Source organism: Neoarius graeffei, chromosome 11 (assembly GCF_027579695.1).
Source record: "Neoarius graeffei isolate fNeoGra1 chromosome 11, fNeoGra1.pri, whole genome shotgun sequence".
In the NCBI taxonomy this organism is placed as follows: Eukaryota; Metazoa; Chordata; class Actinopteri; order Siluriformes; family Ariidae; genus Neoarius; species Neoarius graeffei.
The window spans coordinates 65906975-65913698 of record NC_083579.1 but is presented as its reverse complement, the minus strand read 5'-3'; the positions used below and the strand labels follow the sequence as shown (position 1 = coordinate 65913698).

At 43.3% G+C, this 6724-nt stretch overlaps 1 protein-coding gene across 3 annotated transcripts in view; it reads left to right on the top strand.

Annotated features, from left to right (window-relative positions):
- The first annotated feature begins 4911 nt into the window (after window positions 1-4911).
- Window positions 4912-6724, top strand: part of aqr (aquarius intron-binding spliceosomal factor) — a 151428-nt gene continuing 149615 nt past the window's right edge. For all 3 annotated transcript variants that reach the window (XM_060934600.1, XM_060934598.1, XM_060934596.1), the window contains exon 1: window positions 4912-5000. The gene's annotated coding sequence lies outside the window, so the exon portion shown is untranslated. The remainder of the gene's footprint in view (window positions 5001-6724) is intronic.

The following is a 6724-nucleotide window of genomic DNA, read 5'->3' as shown; positions in this document are numbered from 1 at the left end:
TCAGACAATGTGATTTTCTGGATTTTTTTTCTCATTCTGTCTCTCATAGCTGAAGTGTACCTATTATGAAAATTACAGGCCTCTCTCATCTTTTTAAGTGGGAGAACTTGCACAATTGGTGGCTGACTAAATACTTTTTTGCCCCACTGTAGTAAGAGAGTTCTGGTGCTAAACTGGCCTGCCTACAGTCCAGACCTGTCTCCCATTGAAAACATTTGGCGCATTATGAAGCGCAAAATATGACAAAGTGTTGAGCAACTGAAATTGTATATCAATTCAATGAAATACAGGATGTCCAAGATTTGCAAATCATCACATTCTGTTTTTATTTATGTTTCACACTGAGTCCTAACTTTTTTTAGAATTGGGGTTGTACAAACATTATCTTTGCCATAAACCCACTTTCTCTCTCCCAATCCTTGCAGTTTATCTTCCAATAGAAATGGTTCTGTACATCATAGACACACTGACTGCACTTACACTGGATATTGGGAGCTGAGGAGTAATTTTACATAGCCCAATTTGGCAACCAAGACGTTAAATTTTGTGTCCACTCCTGCTACTCCACTGAAAATGTTGAGTGGGCATGGGGCAAGAACATTCTGCCTCAATGGATGTCGATAAGGTCTTTTTCACATTCCCATTTTTGACCATTGGTGGAATAGTAATTATATGGATGGTAAGTGGTTATGCAACATCTAGAAATGCTTATATCTGTCCAATAACATTTTTAATATGTGGCGACTCGAAAGCTGTACTTGACATCTCATCTCATCTCATTATCTCTAGCCGCTTTATCCTTCTACAGGGTCGCAGGCAAGCTGGAGCCTATCGCAGCTGACTACGGGCGAAAGGCGGGGTACACCCTGGACAAGTCGCCAGGTCATCACAGGGCTGACACATAGACACAGACAACCATTCACACTCACATTCACACCTACGGTCAATTTAGAGTCACCAGTTAACCTAACCTGCATGTCTTTGGACTGTGGGGGAAACCGGAGCACCCGGAGGAAACCCACGCGGACACGGGGAGAACATGCAAACTCCACACAGAAAGGCCCTCGCCGACCACGGGGCTCGAACCCGGACCTTCTTGCTGTGAGGCGACAGTGCTAACCACTACACCACCGTGCCGCCCTGTACTTGACATTTCAGCAAAATTTAAAATCTATGCAGTTATGAATCAGGACTTTATGAAAATTAATATTTGTTGAATGGCTGATATGAATGGTGGGGCTCTTCCCCACCTGCCCTGTGGATGAGATGCGACTGAATGGAGTTTACACTGTTAGAAATAGGGATACAGTAGGAGTCCATTTCTGTCCCCTAAGGTACAATCTACACTATTTTACCCTTGAGGGCTCATTATTGGACTTTAGTGTAACTATGTGTATCTTTTAAGGGCCAAAAAGGTACATATATGTTCCTGAGCAGTATATAAAGGGTACTGCCTCAGTGACAAGCTGTTTTACCCCTAAAGGTACAATAATGTACTTCATTTTCTGAGATTCTACCTGTATGCACTGGTAGTGTCAGTGAACTCAGTATCAATAAACCTGTTCCTGGAAGGCTCTGGAATTTGTTCAGTAATATACTTAAACAAATAGCATCATGAAGACTAAGCAGCAATTCTGGGACAAAGTTCTGGGAAAGCATCAATCAGGGTTTTAATCATTCAGGTATCAATCAGTGCACCATCCATCCATCCATTATCTATAGCCGCTTATCCTGTCCTACAGGGTCGCAGGCAAGCTGGAGCCTATCCCAGCTGACTATGGACAAGAGGTGGGGTACACCCTGGACAAGTCGCCAGGTCATCACAGGGCTGACACATAGAGACAAACAAACATTCACTCACAATCACACCTACGGTCAATTTAGAGCCACCAGGTAGCCTAACCTGCATGTCTTTGGACTGTGGGGGGAAACTGGAGCACCTGGAGGAAACCCACATAGACATGAGGAGAACATACAAACTCCACACAGAAAGGCCCTCGTCAGTCGCTGAGCTCGAACCCTGGACCTTCTTACTGTGAAGTGACAGTGCTAACCACTACACCACCGTACCGCCAATCAGTGCACCATTTATTTAAAAATGCAATTCAACATCAAGAGGTCATCCACCAAAAGGTGACTTTAAGGAGGGCAACCAAGAGGCCAAGGGAACTGAAGGAATGAGAGAGATCCACACCTCAGATGGGACCAGCAGTAGGTTGACCATCAGGTTTGTGTATTTCAAGCTACTGTAAACTACTCAGTCTTACATGAAAACGGAATGGACTACATACGCTGAGGCACTACAAATAATAATAATAATAATAATAATGGGCGGCACGGTGGTGTAGTGGTTAGCGCTGTTGCCTCACAGCAAGAAGGTCCGGGTTCAAGCACCGTGGCCGGCGAGGGCCTTTCTGTGTGGAGTTTGCATGTTCTCCCCGTGTCCGCGTGGGTTTCCTCCGCGTGCTCCGGTTTCCCCCACAGTCCAAAGACATGCAGGTTAGGTTAACTGGTGACTCTAAATTGACCGTAGGTGTGAATGTGAGTGTGAATGGTTGTCTGTGTCTCTGTGTCAGCCCTGTGATGACCTGGCGACTTGTCCAGGGTGTACCCCGCCTTTCGCCCGTAGTCAGCTGGGATAGGCTCCAGCTTGCCTGCGACCCTGTAGAACAGGATAAAGCGGCTAGAGATGATGAGATGAGATGAGATGAGATGAGATAATAAAATGCCCGGGTTTCCATTATGATTTTGACCAGCAGATGTCACTAGTGTGCTGTAAAGGTCTAAAAATACGGTCAAGCTACAGGTACACACGAAGAGGAAGTTCAGCAAGTGAGTACTTTTATTTTAACATTCTACAATAAGTGTACAAATATGTTGCAAAGGCCTTGCGCATAATAATAATAATAATAATAATAATAATAACTTCACATACACCTCATAAGCTGCTCTTCTAGCACCTTCTCCATTATTGTACTGTATTGCACTACTGCTATTTTGTACATTGATTTTAGAGTGTATTTTTAATCTATATATATATTGTCTTCTTAATTTTGTATCTATATTATCTATATTTATAAATTTTATATTTGAATATAAATATTCAAAATATTCGAATTGGAATCTTATTAAAAGTGACCCATTCTTAGACAGGTGTTTCCGGTCCCTCCAAAAATTAGTTTTAGGAGGGCCCCCACTCTGCGAGACAAGTTGGTACCAAGTCATCATAGCGTGAGAAAAAAAGACTACTTGGCTCCACAGACAAATACAGGGTACATACAATCATTGTTCAAACATTTTGCAAACATTGTTAAAACATAACCCCCTTATTGAAATGAAAAAAATCAAGGACCATGACGTCGCCCGGTATGGCGCAGCCGGGGCCCCACCGTGGAGCCAGGCCCGGGGTTGGGGCTTGTATGCGAGCGCCTGGTGGCCGGGCCTTTGCCCACGGGGCCCAGCCGGGCTCAGCCCGAAGTGGTGACGTGGGCCCGACCTCCTGTGGGTTCACCACCCACAGAGGTAGCCGTAGGGGGCCGGTGCAGTATGGATTGGGCGGCAGTCGAAAGCAGGGGCCTCGACGACCTGATCCCCGAACACAGCGGCTAGCTGTTGGGACATGGAATGCAAACAGTTTGTTGATTTTAAATCAAATAAGATGTACACCATACAAGCATTCATCAATTGCAACACCACATTTGTGGTATATCGCTTATCCTGTTTATGTGGTTGTTTTTATATAGGCTGAACGAAGAGGCGACTTAAAGACAGAATCTCTGAACATAAGACCACCATTAGAAAGGCTAATTCTGGTTATCCTATTGCCAAACATTTTTATAATGGGCATAATAGCAATCCAGATAGTCTCATGGTTGAAGGTCTGGAGACCATTAAGGGGTGGTGATAGATTAAGGTTATTATCACAGAGAGAAACTTTTTATATACACAGTTTACAGGCTACAACATATCCAGGGCTAAATGAAGAAATTGATTTTAGTCCTTTTCTGTAATGGTCTATTGTCTGGTTTTCATTTTCGTGCTCATATGGACTTAACCTAAGGGTTATTGCCATCTAGTGGCTATTTCTTGAACTGCATACCTGTGAATTCATTACCAGTTTGCATTCAGGCGTTTCAAAGGAAATTGTTTGTTGGAGCAGCATGCCCTGAAGAAGGCTGTCTGCACAGCTCATGTTTTCTGTATGAAATAGCCATGTAAAGTAAAGGCTTTTTATATAGTTGGATACGAAGAGTGCCTTGGATTCCTTCTTTTTTCAAATATTTATATCTCATCTCATCTCATTATCTCTAGCCGCTTTATCCTGTTCTACGGGGTCGCAGGCAAGCTGGAGCCTATCCCAGCTGACTACGGGCGAAAGGCGGGGTACACCCTGGACAAGTCGCCAGGTCATCACAGGGCTGACACATAGACACAGACAACCATTCACACTCACATTCACACCTACGGTCAATTTAGAGTCACCAGTTAACCTAACCTGCATGTCTTTGGACTGTGGAGGAAACCGGAGCACCCGGAGGAAACCCACGCGGACACGGGGAGAACATGCAAACTCCGCACAGAAAGGCCCTCGCCAGCCACGGGGCTCGAACCCGGACCTTCTTGCTGTGAGGCGACAGCGCTAACCACTACACCACCGTGCCGCCCAAATATTTATATATATTTTCTTATTTTTTTTGGTGTGTGTGTGTGTGTGTATAATCTTTATCTGTTTTTTACAAGTAAGGTGAGAGAGAAACGGCATTTCGATTCTCCTATATGTCCTGGATATATAGTGAATTGACAATAATCTTTGAATCTATTATTATTATTATTATTCCTCCATATGGGACTCTTATTTTGACGACATGTATAATTATTATTATTCCTCCATATTGGACTTTTATTTTGACGACATGTTCCGCGGGAAGCTTCACATCAGTTGTTTGGTCACACGTTAGCATACGAGCTAACAACGTATTCTTGACGTCTTGGTGAAACAGGTATGCGATAACTACAAACTTTACCGAACTGAATGTTACATTAACGGACAAAAGGTTAAATTTAAGTGTGGTTTTTTAATAGGTTTTGTAGTTTTTGAGCTTTATTCGGTTTAGTGTTAGCTACCTCAGCTGGAGTTGGCCGGTTTAGTCCTTCAGAGTCCTGCACTGGGTTGAATATCTGGACAGTTTGTAACTGAGTTATTAAATTATTGCATTGCAGTGGAGAGAAGAAGCCAGGGCCCCTAAAGCAGTTACTTGTTCTGATTCTATATCATCTCTCACATCTATTCAAAGTGGAGAGTCATCATGCCGACAGGACTTATTGAATGAAATGAATAATATCTTATTTGCAATCAGTCAGCAGGGAATATCAGTCCAGTTTGTCTGGGTTCCAGCCCATACAGTGGTGCTTGAAAGTTTGTGAACCCTTTAGAATTTTCTATATTTCTGCATAAATATGACCTAAAACATCATCAGATTTTCACACAAGTCCTAAAAGTAGATAAAGAGAACCCAGTTAAACAAATGAGACAAAAATATTATACTTATTTACTGAGGAAAATGATCGAATATTACGTATCTGTGAGTGGCAAAAGTATGTGAACCTTTGCTTTCAGTATCTGGTGTGACCCCCTCGTGCAGCAATAACTGCAACTAAACGTTTCCGGTACCTGTTGATCAGTCCTGCACACCGGCTTGGAGGAATTTTAGCCCATTCCTCCATACAGAACAGCTTCAACTCTGGGATGTTGGTGGGCTTCCTCACATGAACTGCTCGCTTCAGGTCCTTCCACAACATTTCGATTGGATTAAGGTCAGGACTTTGACTTGGCCATTCCAAAACATTAACTTTATTCTTCTTTAACCATTCTTTGGTAGAACGAATTGTGTGCTTAGGGTCGTTGTCTTGCTGCATGACCCACCTTCTCTTGAGATTCAGTTCATGGACAGATGTCCTGACATTTTCCTTTAGAATTCGCTGGTATAATTCAGAATTCATTGTTCCATCAATGATGGCAAGCCGTCCTGGCCCAGATGCAGCAAAACAGGCCCAAACCATGATACTACCACCACCATGTTTCACAGATGGGATAAGGTTCTTATGCTGGAATGCAGTGTTTTCCTTTCCCCAAACATAACGCTTCTCATTTAGAGAATGAGAAGCCTTCTGGCTTGTCCACGTGATCTTTAGCAAACTGCAGACGAGCAGCAATGTTCTTTTTGGAGAGCAGTGGCTTTCTCCTTGCAACCCTGCCATGCACACCATTGTTGTTCAGTGTTCTCCTGATGGTGGACTCATGAACATTAACATTAGCCAATGTGAGAGGCGCCTTCAGTTGCTTCGAAGTTACCCTGGGGTCCTTTATGACCTCGCCGACTATTACATACTTTGCTCTTGGAGTAATCTTTGTTGGTCGACCACTCCTGGGGAGGGTAACAATGGTCTTGAATTTCGTCCATTTGTACACAATCTGTCTGACTGTGGATTGGTGGAGTCCAAACTCTTTAGAGATGGCTTTGTAACTTTTTTCCAGCCTCATGAGCATCAGCAAGGGTTTTTTTTTGAGGTCCTCAGAAATCTCCTTTGTTCGTGCTATGATCCACTTCCACAAACATGTGTTGTGAAGATCAGACTTTGATAGATCCCTGTTCTTTAAATAAAACAGGGTGCCCACTCACACCTGATTGTCATCCCATTGATTGAAAACACCTGACTCTAATTT